Source organism: Leptidea sinapis, chromosome 36 (genome assembly GCF_905404315.1).
Source record: "Leptidea sinapis chromosome 36, ilLepSina1.1, whole genome shotgun sequence".
Taxonomy (NCBI): Eukaryota; Metazoa; Arthropoda; class Insecta; order Lepidoptera; family Pieridae; genus Leptidea; species Leptidea sinapis.
The window spans coordinates 1,521,778-1,542,304 of NC_066300.1; the positions used below are offsets into that span (position 1 = coordinate 1,521,778).

Consider the following 20,527-nt stretch of genomic DNA (forward strand, 5'->3'; position numbering starts at 1 on the left):
ACGTAGCAACGTAATGTTTGCTTATTATCTATTCTATCGTCCCGGTTCGGTTTGACGTTGAATTTTGGGACACCCTGTATATAGGTGACAGTCGTTCCGCAAGGAATTAGTATTAGAATTATATAACCTTCTTATTTGAATTTCTATAATTGCAAGTAGCAGAACACAATAAAACTCTCAAAATTCATTATTTTATTGTACTTACGTCTTTAAAATGTTTACCTTATATGAACATATAAACAGAATAAACATAGCCTATATCTAATTAATTGTGATATTAAGGTAAATTTCTAAACCTACTTTTCTAAACCTTTTTTTAAAATATTTGTGCGTCGGGCACATAATGTTCGTGAAACAACATAATAATATAATTCTTAAGTAGTTTTTACAAATAAAATTTAACTGTTAACTAACCTGCGGCGCTTTATAGATTATATTATGTTATGGTGGACGCCACAAGTATGTCCGTTCAGAACCGACATGTTTCCGAGAAGATTTTATATCTGTAAAGTGAATAAAACGTTGGTATAAATAAGTTATCTGAACACATATCTATTGATTTATAAAATTTAATTTAATATGCAATAGTTTTGATTAAGATTAAAATAAAATCCCATTTTAAAGAATCTTTCCTAACCTTCCTCTGGGAGACCATTACTTTACAAGAACCTACATGAGGTTCGTTGTTGAAAACCTTTAAAATATTTTAAAGAATCTGTTTCCTTGTTTTATAGTTTATTTCTTATTTTTTTATTAAAGTCTATAAGTTTTTCATTCTTACACGTTTTTTTTAGTGTTTTTTTTATGTCTGTATACCTATTTATGTAACGGAATCTTTGTATTTGATGATTTTCATCCACTTCAAGACATCGGTTTTACTTCTAACTTCGCACATACTTCAAGGATCGTTAGTAATACGATAACCAAACAATATCGAGACACATACAATATAAGATCGTGCCTTTTAATCAAAAATACTTTAGATGCTTTTTTAATATAAAAAAATTAATATTATAAATTAAACTTAAAATAAATGCGTTTAGAATGTGAGTCGATATTTTTTTTAATTATCGTGATGTTCCTGGCGAGGCTAATAAAACTTGAATTGTATAATATGGTAGGGTTAATGCAATCAAATGAGTCATGATTGATAACTCTTCAATCAGTTCTGTGATTGAAGACTTTATGACAATATAAATGAAGTGAAAACATCACTCATGAATTAATCACTTAGCAACTTTGCTAAGATGTTTCAAATATAACTTGATCTAAATATGGAGTACAGACACCGCGGACGCGCCCTTGACTCGACTTTGTTGAAAGGATAGTTATGTGATGACGCGCATTAAAATACTGAGCATCCTACGAAATCAGGAAGAAATTAGGAACGTGGCGGTTCTGGTTTGAATGGTCGTAACTCCCGAGAATTAAATTATTTCCTTCTTGCTATTGTAGAAGGGGTAATAATTTAAACACACACCATTCAATAATGGTGTATTTGGGCAACATTCCACTTAGAATTTACAATAATTAAGGGATACTCGAATAAATAATGATAATGGTTATAATTAATAATCATGATGATGATGAAGGGATAATCGCACTTAACACTCTACCTTATATAGGCCATGACAAACAACTGTGTTTAATGCTCACAAATGTTTACACGGAAGAAATTACAGTTAATTTTACTAAATATCTGAATATTATAGTTATTTATAATAATAATAATAATACAACTTTAATTATTAATAATATAACCCTCACTTCTAGGATTAATACACACATAAAATTTGAAAACAAAATTTTATGAGCGATGAGGGACTCGAACGTTCATTTATTAAAATGGCGCTAAACTTTATAATGACAACTATGACAAATACTATCTTTGACTCACTTCATCTGCAGTCCCCCTGAAAACGAGGTCTGGAAAGGTCTTGAAACGTCGGGTTAACAAAAATAAAAATGTAACTTTTACACAAACATTTAATGTAGAACCGTTACATTTACACGCGTTTTAATCCTTTGAAAGTGTTTTATATAAATGTGTAACACTCGCGTTAATCAAAGAAAATACTAGATAATTTAGCATAAAAATATGTCCATACAGAAACGACATCGTAAAATAAATCCTTTAACCATTGTTTTAACGTAATACATAGAGTTAGAAAAGAAGATAGACAGATATTTATTTTAAACTGCAAATATTATTTACCGAGATAGAGGTATTATTTACCGAGTGTTTTTACACATTCATAAATGTGTATATGGATTATGGATATTTCAAAAAATAGAATAATAAATTCTCTTTTTACTCATATTTTATTTAAGTAAATTTCTGTAACGCCTGTTGTAGAAAATAATATTACCTAAAAAATTAACTATAATAATAATAATATTATCTATTAAATAATATCACCAATCAGTTAAGTAAAATGATTTCATTATAATTTTGTTTGAACAGACGTTCAACAAACTCAAAGTGACAAAAATCGGTCAGATAAAAGTTTGAAACTTGACTGAAGTATTCCAAATTTTATATATGATATTCGAATGCTATTTTTACATCCAAAACTATCATGCGATGCCAATTCCCTCAGAAGCAAACTAGATATTTAAATATTCTCTCTGAAAATATCCATATAATATTAAGTATCTTATTATTAAATAACACTCTAACGAAACTATTTAAAGTCCGCCATTTTTGCTACAAACGTTAAACCCATTTTAATCAAACCTGAATCTGAAAATAACCACTCGAATTCGCTTTAAAATTTTTTTATCGACAAAAGTTGCTCAACTTAAATCGATTCGTGTGAACACGTTGTTACATAATACTCAACAAAGTTAGAATAAAATAGCTTCACATACGCATAATATTATGTTAATATATTTTATTGCTCCGTCTATATAAATTTAGTATTAGTTGAAGTTATTTGTGTAGCAGTAACATAAGGAGTCTATTTAGTAACTATAAAAACTGAATAGTTAATCCCTAAGGATGTAATTACTTTGTGGGAGACCTTTCAGCCCTATAGCTCTTCATACCAGAGCTTAAAGTTTATTTTTGAACGCCGTCTAGGAACGATCTAGAAGTTTTTGTGGAGAGTATTAGGTTGGAGCGTAATTGGAAAGACTAAAACTAAGTTTTACTGCTTTACTTGTTGTTCTTAAGCTTCAAAGTTGTTTAGATTTTCTAGGTTTTATAGATCAGTTACATGTATTTAATTTGACATTCAAGTATACATATTATTTTTCATGTCTCATACTCGGAAAGTAATGTTGTCTTGATCTGATTATTGGGTGGAAAAAAGCTGCTTCCCTCTATAGAGAGGGATAAACTCATACAAATTACTTCCGACCTAAGGGCCGGAATGAACTTCATAAATAGAAATGCTTTCAGCTGTTTTCAGAGTTTTATGTAAAAAACAACTAATTAAAAAAATGCTGCGGCATGTGACTTTCTAAACAGCCAGTGTGAACTTAGCGCAAACTTCTTTGAGAGGCCGCAACAACTACGCGGTGAGTTCCATATTTATCATTTAAAAAGTCGACATAAATTGTCCTAATTTGACAATTAATTTTAAATAGGTACTACTAATATTATAATATATAATCAATAAATAGTTTAGATATACAACTAGTTTTATTTTCCTCATATTCGAAATGAAAAGTAAGTGATTAACACGGGTAAAAGATTCAATTCCTACTCGGACTATAGCCGCCCTTGCCGCGCTCGGGCGTCTAAATACCTCGGGAATCGATTCTTTCGACCCTCGGTTAACAATCTACTATTCTTGTATTTTTAAGGTAGGCATACAGGAGGCTTCTTTTACAAATTATATCGGCTAAGTAAGTGCCACAGGCGCATTATTCTGTCATGAAAAACCATTGTGTTTTACTTTGAAGGTCTAGGTAGTTAAAGTTAGTTTTGTTAATCACTAGTGACAATTACATCATTATTTTAACTTTTAACTCGCAATATAACTCGCAACGGACATATGCTACGTGACAAAAGCGAAAAATGGACAAAAATCATAACGGAGTGGTATCCACGAGAATGCAAAAGAAGCAAAGGGCGACAAATAAAACGATGGGAGGATGACCTTAAGAGAGTGGCTGGCCCAGAATGGATAAGAATGGCGAGAGAGAGAGAGAAAGATGGAAGTCTTTGGAGGAGGCCTATGTCGAAGGACAAGCTGTGAAAAAAATCGTAAGCAATTAGTTAAGGATATATATTTAAAAATGTTATTATTAGTAACAGCAATAAAGGCTTATTTTATTCTTTATTTATTTTATTATAACTTGCAACGATAACTTGCAATACGCGATTCTCTCCTAACACAGATTATCTAAATCTACCAGGAGAGTTACAAATTTATTTTTTATTTATTTATAAAAATAATGGACGAGACGAGCAGGACGTTCAGCTGAAGGTAATTGATACACCCTGCCCATAACAATGCAATGCAGCTCAGGATTCTTGAAAAGCCCCAAATTCTGCACTACAATTGCGCTCGTTACGTTGAGATATAAGATGTTAAGTCTCATTTGCCCAGTAATTACACTGGCTACGGCGCCCTTCAGACCGAAACACAGTAATGTTTACACATTATTGCTTCAATGCAGAAATAGGCGCCGTTGTGGTACCAATAATCAAGCCGGCATCCTGTACAAAGGAGTCCAATGGTATGTCTGTACAAAATATAGTAAGTACTCAATTTTAAATAAGTACTCTTTGAAACAAATAAAAGAGATCAAAAAGTATTAAGAAAGAAGTTGATTATCAACGTGTTAATTACGTTGAAAAAAATTTTTAAACTTATTCTTTATTACTTAGTACACTTTTGTTGTTAACATTTCATATTTATATTTAACACTAGTTGATACCCGCGACCTCGTCCGCGTAGACACATGACTAAGCACGTAGCACTTACAAAAATCTTTTTTTCTTATGACAAAACTTAAGACCTATCGTTCATAAAAAAATTGTTTTTTTAAAATTTTATTTGAGCTAAAATTAAGTTTATATTTTACCTGCTGAGAAAGTTGAAAAGATATAAAAATTTTAATTTTCATTTATTCATTTTATTCATTTTAAACTATTCTTTCAATTTGATTTCTGAACGACGGGGGACACATCAAAGGAAAAACAAAATCGTTGTTTTTATTTAATTCCGAGCATTTTCATATTTATTCACCTTTTAAACCTTGTCTAGACTTCCACAAATAATTCAAGACCAAAATTAGCCAAATCGGTCTAGCCGTTCTTGAGTTTAAGCGAGACTAACGAACAGCAATTCATTTTTACATATAAGTATATATTATGTATAGACTAGGTGTATAATTTAAAATTGTAACTATCGGCACTATTATGGTCTTCTTTAAAGTAATAACTTGATATTGAAACTAAAAATTGTATTTTTATGCCTGTTTAATGCGTACGTAAAATAAATAAAAATGTAAGCAATTTGTAAATTTGGAATACGGATCTTGATTTTAATAGAAACAGAAGAGTGCTATTAAAAGTAGGTAGGTAGACTTGAAATAGTTTTGGATTAAGTTTTAATTGCATGCGATTATTTTTTATTAGTAAAAGAGGTGAGGCCACACCCCGTAAAATATACCTACTATATGGTATGCATAATCACCATGTACACAGAGACTCGGAATAGAGCGAACACAAAGGCTAACTTTAATTATAACCCCCTTATTCATAATAGTCTGCTAACATAAGGCATTGCTACTTCTCACTCTGTCTTCTTCTATTGACCTTAGTCAGAATGAGAAAAAACACTCCTTAGCGGCTGTTCAAAGTTAGCGGCCCATTATGAATAAGGGGGTAGATGTTAATTGTACGATATTACAGAATTTAAAAAAATCCCTCTGGGTTCATTGCGCTCGATCTTTTCAGGTCTGAGGCACACTATTTTGAATGGGTGGTAGCTTTTGACGTTGAATATAATAAAATTAATAATTAATATAATAAAAAAGAGAACCTATACGTTTCCGACTCACACTTAACACTTTTTCTTCTCTTAGAAGTAAACTAAAACATATCATATATGTCTTTAAAGCGGCAACACATACTCTCACCATTATTAACAGTTATCAATGGATTTATAAGTGTTAAAGTTAAACGAATAGCCATCATTAAAAAACTGTGTCTAATTCTTAAATATAAACAAATATTTCAATGCGACAATGCTTTGATGTACCGACAGACCGCACAAGTTTATAGATATTGATGATAGTCATAATTAATTACGAACTAATAAAATAATTGGTAATTTGTATCGGTGTGGTCTGTTCCTGTTGTTACACTAATAATAATATATTGTGTATTTGTATTTCAAATTTGAATAAAATATTTTTAAAAGTTGAAATTGTGGGTAGAGCTAAAACTGGATATTTACACTGGATGTTTAGTAACACTTAACACATATTTTTTGTATTTTGAAGTTTAAGATTGTTATTTAAACATTATTTGATTATTGATAAATACAAAATTTTAATATTTTTGCTGGTGTTTAATCCATTCGATTCAAAAAGTAATAATTACAAAGTTAACACTTACAAGCCAAGTGTTAGTTAAAGTGTGTTTGATACAATATGTATTATATTTAAAAAAGGATCTTTTAAAGTTCCATATATTTTCTGAAATCTGATTCCTTTCGAATACTTTTTGATGTCAATTAAAACCACTAACAGCGCTTCGAAAACAAATCGACATGTACAAAAAATTACGGCTTGCACTCCGGGAGTGCTGGCAGAAATGAAAACTTTTGCATTAACGTTGTGCATTTTTCAATATTTTGGAATGGTAAGGGAATAATTTCGCACGGATTGCTTTATTTATCAGTATTAAAACACCATAATTTAGGCACGGACGAGTAAAAAAAGAACTGTCACCTTACATAGCAGTGAGGCACCAAAACAAGCCGGTAAACGTGTAAATACATAGCCCCACGCGTACACTTACACTAATACAAGCCGATCGACCGCCATTATGAGATTTGATATCGTCTGTGACAGATCAGTTTGCGTCGCAATAAAATATTTTTAAAATGCCGTCGTGCGTTGAAAAAAAGTGTAAAAAGAATACAATTAAAGTATTAGTGAATATATCTTATATCTTTAAACGAGCAATTCTTATATATATATATGTATATATAATCTGAATCTCGGAAACGGCTCCAATGATTTTCATAAAATTAAGTATGCAGGGGATTTCGGGGGTGATAAATCGATCTAGCTAGGTTTCAATTTAAAAAAAAACTGTTTTATCCATGTTTGAATGAGAAACAGCTACAATAACATTAGAATACAAAGGTAAATTTCGCCACTATATACAAGACTATTATAGCTCAGATGGGACATTGGGTGATCCGGAAAGCAGAAGACTTCGGTTCGAATCCAGATGTCCTATTAGTTTTTTTTTGTTCAAGTTTTGTACATTCTTAAAAATCCGAGCAAGGCTCGGTCGTCCGGATATTGATTATTTAAAGGAGAAAAAACGTGTAACTGGTATACCCCGTAACCGCACACACACTAGCATAAAGGTGCTTCACTTGCTAATATCACGGCGCGGAGTCCTTTTTTTACTAGTCCGTGAATTTAGGTGATTAAATATATTATTATTATTCATTTATTGCGCTATCGTACACAAAAATGGCAATTTATACTACATAAAAAATTAACACTTCAGAACTATTACAATTATTTTATATTAAAAAGTTTATCTCTCAGAAAAATCAACTTTCATCCATTATTTCAACGACTGTCTTACGAATTTTCGATCAGGCCACGTGTCCTGACGCAAGTTTAACATTTTAAACCCATCCCAAGAAAAGTTCTCAACGCCGCGCCGCTAAAGATGTTTTCACTACAAAATTACAGTCGAATTGAGTAGCTTTTTCAAGTGACTTGAAAATTGATTTCAAATCTGTTCTCCCAGTCAATGAGTCATATCTGTGTCATAGAGATTATTAGTAGTCAATTATACAGATAATTTAAACTCACCTAACCACTAAACATTGTGTACACTTTTACCCGCGCGAGCCGATCAGCCAAACAAACTTTGGTACAGCTGCGACGAAAACCTCTTTACAATAATTATTTTGGACTTTGTTTCTGAGAGTTCAAAAAACAAAAGAAATTTCAATTTAATCAACTTTCAACTAATTAATTTAATTTCAAGGTCAGCGACTTAGCCCGGATGATTGCGAAACTGAAGTGGCAGTAACTCGAAGGACAGATGGCCGTTGGGGCAGTAATGGCGACGACGTATTAGAAAACGCAGTGTTGGTTGGTCCCTACGATATGGACCGATGATCTGGTCAAGATTGCCGGGATAGGTTGGGGTAGGGAAGTGCAGGGCCGATCATCGTGGAGATCTTTCGGATAGTCCTGTGTCCAGGAGTGGACGTCTTTCCGCTAAAGTGATAGCTCTCTGCTGGTGTTTATAGGGGTTTGAACTCGAAGGTAACTAACGGAATCCCTCTCTCTGTTGAGTATCTGTCTGAGTGTCAGTGAGTTTGTAAAAAGAACAATATTGTAAAAATGGGTCCTAATAATGGACGAAAAAACCAAAAACAAAATAACGAATGTCGCAAACATCAGAAAATTTTAACATACAAATTCACACTATTAGATACTTTTGTGTTACAGTGATGCGCGCGCATCTTAAAATTTCACGCTCATCATTTTTCATAACGTACCAAAAGAAGTATAACTTCAAAAAATGCTTACGGCCTTACAAATAAAATTGGCATAAAGTTATAACTAATCATAAATAAAGAAAATGCAAAATGTTTACAAATAGACATTTTGCTTACGATTGGTTTATTCGGACGTATAACGTTTCCCGCGTTTATTTGCAAGGCTACTTGTCATTCGGAAAACTTCAGAATTATGATTGTATTGACAGTGTTGTGTACGATATTGTAAACATTTTGCATATTCTTTGTTTATGCTTAGTTATAATTTTATACAAAGTTTATTTGTAAGGCCGTTAATGTCTATAATACAGCCATTCTTCACACACAAAATGTAATAATATTTTGTTTGTGATGAGAAAACATCGTTAGGGTACTTAATTTTATGATTATTCAATCAGGCTGAGCTGTCACGTTCTGAGCTCGAGCTGGCTACGGGGATACTATCAGTCAGAACAAAATTTACGAGTTCAACTTATATCCATTCATTTTAGCCGGAAGACAACCCTGCGCTGCCTCTATCCAACCTATGCCTCTATCGAACCTAGGGCCTTTATGTGGTCGTCATTCGAGGGCTTTAACAGCAATCTGTCCGTCGAGCTATGTGCCCTGCCCACTGCCACTTCAGTTTCGCAACCATCTTGGCTATGACGGTGACTTCGGAGTTCCGTTCTACTTTGGATCTCCTCATTCCTGTTTTCGATCTCGCAGGGAAACTCTGAGCATAGCCCTCTCCATTGCCCTCTGAGCCACCTCGAGTTTCTTCATAAGGCCTCAAAACTAGCGAACACATCTGCGTTCTGTATGTCATCACTGGCAACACTCTGAAGATTTTACGGAGCTTTTCGAACGCTGCCCAAATCTATATATCTGATCAAAGTTGGATTCGACGAGTGACCTCTTTCCCGAGGTTGGAGCTGCCCAACTGAATTATTTGTCCAAGGTACTCGTCAACAATTTAGATCCATTTATAATAACCATTATATTGTAAATGTTAGTACATGTATAGAACAGAAATATTTGTATTGCGAATTGTTTTTGTCGATTTAATGAAGTTTTCGTCTTACGATTTGACCGAACCTACTGTAAAGATTTTAGATTTGATGAAAAAAAACCCATGAGGAATTTAAAGAACTCAGACTTTATATGAATGCATTTCAATATCTATTTTAGCATCTATTTCAACATGAATTCAAGAACATGCATGCAAAATTAAGATTACTTAAGTGACGAAATATTAAAACTACCATAGTGTTCTATTGTGGTAATAAAAGACGAAATGGCAAACATTTTCTGTTCATTAGAACGTTTTATGTGACAGCTGCCTACGACTGAGTAGCTGATAGATTAACTGACGCATGCGACAACCATCATTATATTGTGAAAATATTACGCATCTATTATTAAAAAACACAATTTTGTCACGTGTCACAATTTATAATAGTATTTCTATATTTTATTGCCGTAATATATGCATCGCGACAATTTGTCTATTAGTGGATACATAAATTTGTCCCCGCGAACAAGTTATTTATATTAAATTATACATAAAATTCCGTCACGCCAATTACAGAGTAAAACATAATACAGTTGACAGCTACGTAACATGGATAAAATATGTCCAGAATTGCACAATATACATATTATATTACGTCAATACCTATATCGTTGTCTGTGGTCGAGCTTTTCATGAAGTGGTTCTTGTTTCTTTTAATGGAAGTGGGGGACAAACGAGCGTTCGAGTCACCTGATGTTAAATGATCATGATTGAGAGCGTTGTCGGCCTTTTAGAAAGGGGTACGCGCTTTTTTGAAGGTACCCCAATACCCATATTGTATCGTCTTGAAAACACGGCACAAGGAAGCTATAACTTGGTTGTACCTGGAAGAAAGTGCCTTGAAAACCGCACTGTGGAGGAATGTTACACATTCAGATGGTGGGTGTTGATATTCTTATTTTGTGGCGTGCCATGGAAAGGTGGAATTTAGCGGCAAGAATCAGGTCAAATTGCTCTTCGAAACACTCCCCTTAATAAATTCGGTAGAAGACATACAATGAACCGACGTCTCTACGCAACTCCAAGTGATCTAGACGTTCACAGAGCACTGGACTGCACAATGTCAAATGTCAAATGATTCGAGCTGATACTGGGGTGCACTAGACCAAAGTTGACAGCAAAATTTCATATATGGCTTCATAGAGCGCTAGAATGTGGGCCAACTCTAAGTATTGCCGTGCTCTATTTATGACGCCCAACTTCTTCGAAGGCAGTTTGCCTTTGCCTTCTAGATGACCGCGGGATTCGCAATCGCTCGAGACACAAGTTTCTTCAGGCACTGGTCCACGACGATTTTCCTAGAGATCGACACCTGTAGACCACAGACCACACATCCAGCCACCACAAGACACCTCCTGTTCACAAGCATGTCGCATGGACCAGCCAACACCTCCATCGGCCAAATTTTAGTGTGACAAGTGAGAAAGCGCCCCACGACGCCGCCTCAAAATAATATTAAATTAGAGATTCGATGTTGAAAGCGGCTGTTTATCTCTAAAATAAACTATCACTCACTATTTAGAAATACAATCATTAAAATATCTTAAAAACTCACAACACGCCGGAGACTTTTAAATATATCTTAACTAATAATCATTACTATAATATCGTACCACCAAGATAATAACCACATTTATTGAAGAGATCTCGTCTCATTTACACCTGCTCCATATAAACTCGATGAAGACGTCAACGCACCAACGTATACATCTATACTAGCTGGCGCCCGTGACGATGCCCGGGTAGAATTCGGCGTTATATTGCAGTTAACGTCACTACGAGTTTTGGAATTGTAATTGGATACATTGAATGAAACTCATTAAAGCTCAACCTTTTTCAAAATGGTGGTAAATGATAAAAAGTATATCTTTTGACACTAATAAGCGGCATTTCCTATGGATAAAGTGAGTTTGATTTGATTTAGATTCAAGATTTTATTTCTGTCAGTCTTTCTTGAAATTGCACATCAATAATGTGTCAACGTTAATGTACAAATCATTGTATGAGAAGAATGCGTCATCTATTATGTATGAATGCATACAAAAAAAATGTATGGAGTCAAGAGATCACCAAAACATATTATAGATCGGTTATTCAAATGTCAAAGCAGGAAATGGAACCAAAACTACGAAGCTTCCTTGTGCGGTGTGCATTTGACCTCCTTTTTAACCGACTTCAAAAAAGGAGGAGGTTCTCAAATCGTCGGTAACCTCAAAACTTTCGACTGGGTGAACCGATTTTGATAGTTCTTTTTTTATTTAAAGCTGGTGCTTCCCGAGTGGTCTCATTGTAATTTGGTCTTGATCTGACAGTGGAATCCATGAGAAAACCATAAAAGTCTTAAATTTTGCTATACATACGTATAGGAAAGTGGATGATAAATTTACGAATACCTCAATATCGCGCCAACCGATTTCGATGATTCTTTTTTTATTCGAAATCGTAACTAGAATTAGATTAATTAATTAGATTGTATAAAAATACGGAATTATTTTTATACTTTTTAGTGCACATTATCTATTGTTTTGCAATAGTGTTTTTGAAGGCGGTTGTTTTTTGTTGAAAATTTTTTTTCCTATCTTAGATTTGAATGCGGTTCATTCAGTTCAATTTATATCCAGTAATTTTATCATGTGCAAAAAAATTAATTTAATGATTATGCGCTAATGCTAACAAAGTCTACGCGGGCAGAGACGCCGATCCTTACAAATGTGTACTCTATACGTCGACGAATAATTGAATTATTTGCCATTTGGAAACTTTATGGGTTTTTAATTGACAATGGCTTTTGTACATGATTGTACCGAAGAAAGTTTTCAATTTTGTTTGTTTACAAGAGGTACTGCTTAATGATAGCTGTAGTGCAGGGGAGCAGGGGGGGAGAACAGCGGTGGGGGGGGGGGGGGGGGGGGAACTCACCGACGGCCGCTAACACTACATACTGTTTGCTAACATGCCACTTGCCAGTTCTTAGACGCTGCTTACCAAATACAAGATAGAAGCTGAACCATTACACTTAATTTAAAATACTATCTGCCTTATTCATAATAAAACGCTTTTCGAAGGTATAAAGCTATATTAGTTAAAACGTGTTTTAAGCCTATCGAACGTTCGATAAAATTCCTTATTCATATTGGTAACATAAATCTCCCATAACTTATACGTCTCTATAGTACGCAATGTTGCCATTTCGTACAAAAAAACATGATTTTAACTAATTTAATGAGGAACTGTCAATGAAACAAACATCTTTTCAATATCAATGGTTTGTCAGTTGTCAAAAGTCGTCAAATGTCAAAATAATTTCAAACTTCAAATATCAAAGTTTTGAAGTCTGTCGGTTGTCAATCTATGACGGATATCCAACAACTTTGAGCGGAAAGCTATACACATTATTATTTAACGAAAACAGCTGATCGATGTCGGCCATGTTTTTTTGTGTTCGAGTGCTTAAAATAGGTTTATAGAAGGGTCCTAGCTACTATAAGTCACGTCAGCTTTATCGAAGAGATAATGAGCGTTTTAGCTCTAATATGCGATTATGAATACCATTTTTTAACAAGCGTATGCGATAAGCGATGTTTTAAATCTCCGCTAAGTCATTATGAATAAGACAGTAAATGTTTTCTGTGACACAAGTTTTTAATTAATAAATTATTTCCTGGCACCATTTTTTGACAAATTTTTTCACTTATGTTGTAAGGATTTTCAAACAACCAATCTGTCCTCAGGTTTTCTTAGTAAGAGATTCAATCAAATCACTGAACTGATTAGTGAAAAGATGAAATAATATAGTTTTGATAATAAAATAATATTTGATTAATTAAGCCCAAGAACTAATAATTTTTCATGAACGGAATTAATAAATACAAATTTTCATTTACTATTTTTATCTCAGATAATTTATACGTCTAGATAGAGTCTTATGCTGTTAGACAACCGATAAAAATAGGCCAGAAATATTAGTGTAGTGTGCGTGACAAGCTACGTATTACACTCGCGATTTGTATGTCACTTTGTGTTAGTGTGCGTGGATTGCTTAAAGTAGAGGTTAGTTCTAAAGTCTATATTTTTCGACGTTTTCACAGCTGTCCTAGTATATGTAGACGTATAAATGATTTTATATGTTGTTGATTTATGATATCACGAGTGAAAGGCAATCAATAAAACTATTTTACGAAATACCAAAAATATTATATTTTTAATCCTACCCCATTTCTACTGAAAAGATGTAATGTAGATAACTGACATTTTTCTGTGTTTCCAGAACAACAACGTTTCATGTCAGCAAATACCACCTCCGAGGCAATACATGGCGATAAGCTAGCAGTTAACAAATGAGTACTACAACTACTTCTGTCATTCCCAGTGTCTCTGAAAATAGTGATTTATATAAAAAGCTGGATACAAAAGAAAAAACAGCTTCAAACAAGTTAAATTAAAATTAAAAATTAAATGTACAACATTTTTAAGACTTTTTTCTCATTTTATGTCACTTCGTACAAATACGATATCAAAATATCTGCATAAATTATTTATTTATAATATTCCACCATCGCACGACACGCCACAAGTTAGGATATCATCCCCACCATCTGGGTATGTAGCGGTCCTCCACAGTTCGGTTTTCAAGGAGCTTTCTTCCACGTACTACAAAGCTGTGGAATGAGCTTCCATATGCGGTGTTTCCGCGACGATACGACATGGGTACCTTCAAAAAAAGCGGATACTCCTTCCTTAAAGGCCGGCAGCGCTCCTGTGATTCCTCTATTCCTCTGGTGTTGCAAGAGATTGTGGGCGGCGGTGATCACTTAACACCAGGTGACCCGTACGCTCGTTTGTCCTCCTATTCTATAAAAAAAATCGTTGAGCCAAAAACTATAAGTACTCATACAATTGATCAGATTTTTTAAATCTTAAATCTGGATGTAGATACATAATATAACACATATATCTCATTTTCAATAAAAATCTATTGAAATTTAAAGATTTAAAAATGGTAAGGTCATAACATATCAGCCAGCTGTTTTTATGTTCCGAATTTAAACTTAAGTTAAATGGAACGCAATGTTAAATTTGAATTATAGGCCTGTCAGTGTCATTCCGAATTCAGCTCGAAGCGACTCTGAGAAAATTATTGACATTTATGAATTTAACGGTTCTCCAAGCCGAGGTTCATTCACAAAATTGTACTATGTCTATGAAAGACGTGTATTCAATCTTTCTCCACCAAAATTAATAAACATTTACGGCCTTGCAGATAAACTTGTTATAAAGTTATACCTGAGAATAAACCAAGAATATTTAAAATGTTTACAAATAGATATTTTGCATAGTCAAAGTAAAAGTCAAATAAACTTTATTCAAATAGGCTTAAACTAAGCTCTTTTGAATCGTCATTACAAATATTTCTTTTAAATTACTGAGTTTATCATATGTTCGTAAAAAGTTGAGCTCGTGTGAAGAATATATTAGAAGAAACTCAACGGCCACTTTTTTCAATCAAATAGAGTAATTTACAATGGCTGTAATATACATAACAAATTAATTTGTAAGGTGCTGCATCCAATATATGAGTCCTTTTTAAATGATAATCTATTTCATAAAAAGTTATAAAGAATTAACTGTATAACTATTAATTATTATATATTGGATGCATCAACCTTTAGAGTTTCAATTCATTGTTTGTGTAAGGATGCTTCGTGAACATGATGGTCGTGATTACTGTCACAGTTAGTAATTGCATCCAACAAGATACAAAGATTTATTAACTCGACAGGTCGACCTGGCACCACAAACAGCACCCCCTCACGAGTTGACGCATGGACCAGCCATCGTTCCCCTCGCACATATTTGAGGGAAGATGACGCGGCACACGACGCCGTTATATGTAATTCGATTCAGTGAGTATGACGAAGATAAGATAGGTTTATTCCGACGTATAACGTTTCCCGCGTTTATTTGCAAAGCTGCCTGACATTCGGAAAACTTCAGAATTATCATTGTATTGACAGTGTTGTCACTTTTGACACTTACCACTGAGCTTTAAGAGTCGTCAATGTAGGTGTTATGTTTTGTAGCGCTCTTTAAAAATGACTACGGGATACAGTAGCACTCACGAAACAGTGGCTGAAACTTTTGTTGATTACCTGACGCAAATAATTGAAAATATTGCGAATAACATCAAATTAGAAAATCTGAGGGGTCTCAATGTTTGATGTTGTTATAATATCACAAATAAAATACGTGTATTAAGTGTAGACTTAATCACGTGAAAGACACGGTGGGGTCGCCACGTCACAGTGTTATGTAGCTTTTTGAAGTGAAAATTTTAGCCGCATTGGGCACTTTTTAGTGAGGGAAAATCTTATTGGTTCGCGTCACAGACATGCTCATGATAGCACACGCGATAAAAAAATAATTAAAAAATATATAAATATTTATAGTAAGACACTTTTTGGACGGGTGAAATCTCATAGGTTCGCGTCACCGAAATGCTTAAAGCAGTATATCTGTAGCTATACAGCTAACGTATTGTGCAACATTAGTGCTGTGTATAATATCTTATATGTGAAATTTAATGGATTTAGTGAACAGTTCAATGTGTTCACTGTGCATTGTTGAAATATTGTTTTAATTATTGAAAATAAGTTTAAAAAATTAATTGAAATTATTAACTTTATTATTTTTAAGCATTATGTAATTTCAAATTTAAATACTAAAAGTTCTAAGTTTTCACTTCTGTCGACGTCTCTTTCAAATTGCCATTTTTTAAACGAAGTCTTTAAGTCTTATTGATTAAAAAATAAATGAATATATTTAAATAAACACATTTTAAATAAAAGAATAACAAAAGACTAAAAATAAACAAAACTGGAATATAGCTTCTATACGTTACAAAATGTTTGCTGGTTTGAAAATCAGCGCTGGTCTTCCGTTGTACCCTTTGATGACGTCCCCATAAAGATATTATATAAAATAATACCATCTTTTAGCTCGCTATTTCTTTGATTAATTATTAAACAAATGAAGTAAACTTATATAATGTAAGCTTTTTTTGCAGGACGTTCAGCTGATGGTAATTAATACGCCCTGCCCATTACAATGCAGTGCCTCTCAGGATAATTGTAAAACCCAAAAATTCTGATTGCCACTCCAACTGCGCTCGTCACCTTGAGACATAAGATGACATGTCTCATTTGCCCAGTAATTTCACTAGCTCGGCACCCTTCAGAACGAAACACAGTAATGCCAACACATGACTGCTTCACGGTAGAAATAGGCGCTATTGTGGTACCCATAATCTAGCTGGCATCCGGTGCAAAGAAGCCTCCCTGGTACTGGTATCATGAACTATTAAGCAGCTTTAATGAGAAAAGACGATTAAGTTAAAAAGTTACAGCATTTTTATTATCTTTGTAATAACAAACCAACATGGCTTTAGTAAAGCCATGTTGGATAGCGAAACTATTTAGTAAAGTCATTCCTTTATTTTAATATTTTTATTTATTTACAGCATTCGCAATGAGGCTATCAGCTTTGATAATTCCGCTAAGTTAATCCCATTCCAGCGCCTAACGATTCAACAACATGTGAAACATGTGTTTTTTGTGAAATTTTGCGGAAATAATATTAAAAATACAATATAAGAAAACCCTTTTTGGGTTATTTGGAACTAAATATATTAATCTTTCGAGACCATAAATTCTAGAATAATTTAAAGTGACAAGATAGAAGGCGTCATTATTTTACTCTGTGGTTCTCATTAACGTTTATGCAGACATTTAGTGTGTGCTTCTAGACATTAACTCAAACTATATTTGAATTAATGTGTTATTCGCAGGACCTTATAAGTAATTACTGAATTAGTATTGATTGAAAATCCAAATTAATTGAATAGATTAATAGTACTATTATTCTATTTGTAGACATTAATTCAAACTCAATTTGATTCAATGTGGTATAAGCTAATCTGTCTTAAAAGGTACTCCAAGTTTAAATATATCACTTCTCCCGGAAAGTAAGATAAAGACAAAAAGTTTTGAATTTGGAATAACTTTACTTCGCGTTTATTAATAACACAGAATAAGTATTTGTATCGCAAATCCAAGTAAAAATTATCCGAATAGGTTATTGGTATATTTATTTTTAATCTTTACCACGTCGGCAAGCTGATTATACTGTTGCAGTTAAAAACTGGTTACAACAAGCTCAACTGTAGTTTTAATCAAATATAATTTACCAAGTTCGAAGACATAGCAATTACTTAATTAGAGGAAATATTAGTAAAGTCAGGTACACTTATAAAATTGTTTTTGAAAATTCGAAACATTTACTTTGTCACGACAAATTATCTAATTTTACAAAAATAGAACTAAGGGAAGAAAAACCAAAAAAAAAAAACATATTCTCGGAAAATTCATCATCAAAAGGAGAGCCCGGCAATTCTCTTAAGATATACCTATAAAGGAATATAAGTACTCAGAACAAAAGGATTCGTTACCTTGTACGAATTTTTATGGAAATTTTTCGCATATCTGCTTGTTCAAAATTTTTTTTTTTAGGGTAATTAGCTATATGCTTACCTGTGTAGAGCAGTTAGTTGACATGATAAACCGCATGACAAAAAAACACTGATCACTTAAAAATGTTTAAACTCCTTGAAACACTGCACTGCACAATATCAGCACTTACACAAACACACAAAAAAGTACAATTTGTATGAAAATCGAACTGAATATTGGCGGGAAAATGTGGCGGGAGAACGGGCGCGCGCGCTGCGTTCAAAGATCGAACTGAGCAACTACCGCGAGCTGGCAATAAAACTTCTTCTTTTTAATTTATTTTGAATCTACTAAAAATCGGCAATCTTCGATTGACGGCTTTGCTTCTATTCATTAGTATGGAGTGAGTTCATATTATGTATATTTCTACTCTCACATGGTATTTCTACTAGGAGAGCGCTAGGCAAATATATCACAATATTTAAAATGATGCGATTATACACTTTAAATAGTGTGGATCGTTTGATGACGATATAGTAATAGTATCAGAAATATAGCACACTTTTGACAGTAATAGGTAAGCTAGAAAGCTACGAAGTAATATTTCGTTAAGATTCCGACATAACTATTATTATATTATTAATAATAATAGCTTGGCACAAGAGTCAGACACATGAGTTGTTCTAGCACCTGGAAAGAAAAATAAAATACAGAAGAAACTTTAAGCTATATATATATATATATATATATATATATATATAGGTCATGATTTTTTCATGAAGTCGAGGACAAAGGAGCGTACGGGTTACCTGCTCTTAAATGATCACCACCACCCTCACCCCTACAATACTAAAATAATAAAAGCGTTGTACGAAGAAAGCCAAGCCTCGCAAGAAAACTAATTTCACAGTAAGGGTTTACATGGCGGAAAGTTCCTTGAATAGCGTACTGTGTAAGGAATATCACACATCCAGCTCGTGAGGCTTTGGAAACTCAAAATGATAAATGCAGTAGAAGATTCACAATGAATTGAAGTAATTCGACGAAACGGACCAGCATAAAACATGGACCGGCTTGAAGTTTTGCCGTGCATTATTATAACCCGTACTTTCTTCATGGCTAATTTGTCTTTGCTTTCGGGATGATGCTTGATATGCGGTTTTATTAAGTTATTAGCGCTAACTTGAGTCTTCTGGAGTTTCAATTAAATGACGTACATTTTACCCATTCCGCGACATTCTCAAGAGCAGACTCTTTAGAAGATATAATATTCTTACTGTCGTCGATAATTTCCCGAGAGAGAGTTATGGCCGGTGTATAAGGCATGTCCAGTACTGTCATCTGCAACTGATATAGCATGTTGGAGGAATCCAACATATTACTGATATGCAAAATAAACAGTGTAGGAGGTTTACGATCAGCCTCGGGGAACTCCAGCTTACATAGGCTTAGATCTGAGCTGCAACCGTCGACAACAACCTGCATGTCAATACGCCGCATGAAACAGTTTAAGAGAAACCCAAATGATAAATGGATGGTTTCGTAAGGGCTGGTATTATTTGCTAGGATTTTTGAGTTTCCAGATAATTAATTAATTGTTGTATTATATATTATAAGTCATGATTAAGTAATTGATAGTCACCTTATTTCTTTTTTTACTGTGTCTTATTATAACTCTATTTATCGTCTCTTTTAACGGTTTCATTATCGAACTCAACACGATCACGGCACACGACACTAACAGGACCCATGTCCCAGATAGTTGCAGACAGTCTTCTTAGTTGTAAATCCTCTGCTTAGTAATCAACGTAGTCTCCTGCTACATAGTCGTTCAGTTGAGATCTAGTTATTTGTATCATCATTTAAAAATATAACGACATAGTTTAGTTTAGAAATACTTTGATTCGATTCATGGTAAAAATGCTGTCAATAGTGCGAATAGTGTTTGCGAATGTAGTTTTTTAAGTTATTTTTTATATTTGGGACTAACAGTAGAGATAAAGGGAAACGTTTACAAAATTTAACACATATATGAACCAAACTTGAAAAACTGAATAACACATAAACTGAAAAGATACTAGATATGAATGTAATATACGTGCCTAATCTAAATAAATCATACTAAAGTAAGGCTAATTCTAGTCGCAGTGTCTATGTACAGTTTTGTCCCAAAAAGGCTTAGAACCCCGAGTTCAAGTTCTTTTGAGCCTGAAGTTATTAATCGAACATTCTAACCCGGTGCCAGTTGG

General features: G+C 33.5%; 1 protein-coding gene across 1 annotated transcript in view; it reads right to left on the bottom strand.

The window, feature by feature from the left end:
* The window catches only part of LOC126975521 (uncharacterized), a 292,595-nt gene extending 274,040 nt beyond the window's left edge, over window positions 1–18,555 (bottom strand). The window contains exon 1 of the mRNA XM_050823459.1: window positions 18,360–18,555. The gene's annotated coding sequence lies outside the window, so the exon portion shown is untranslated. The remainder of the gene's footprint in view (window positions 1–18,359) is intronic.
* Window positions 18,556–20,527: the final 1,972 nt, after the last annotated feature.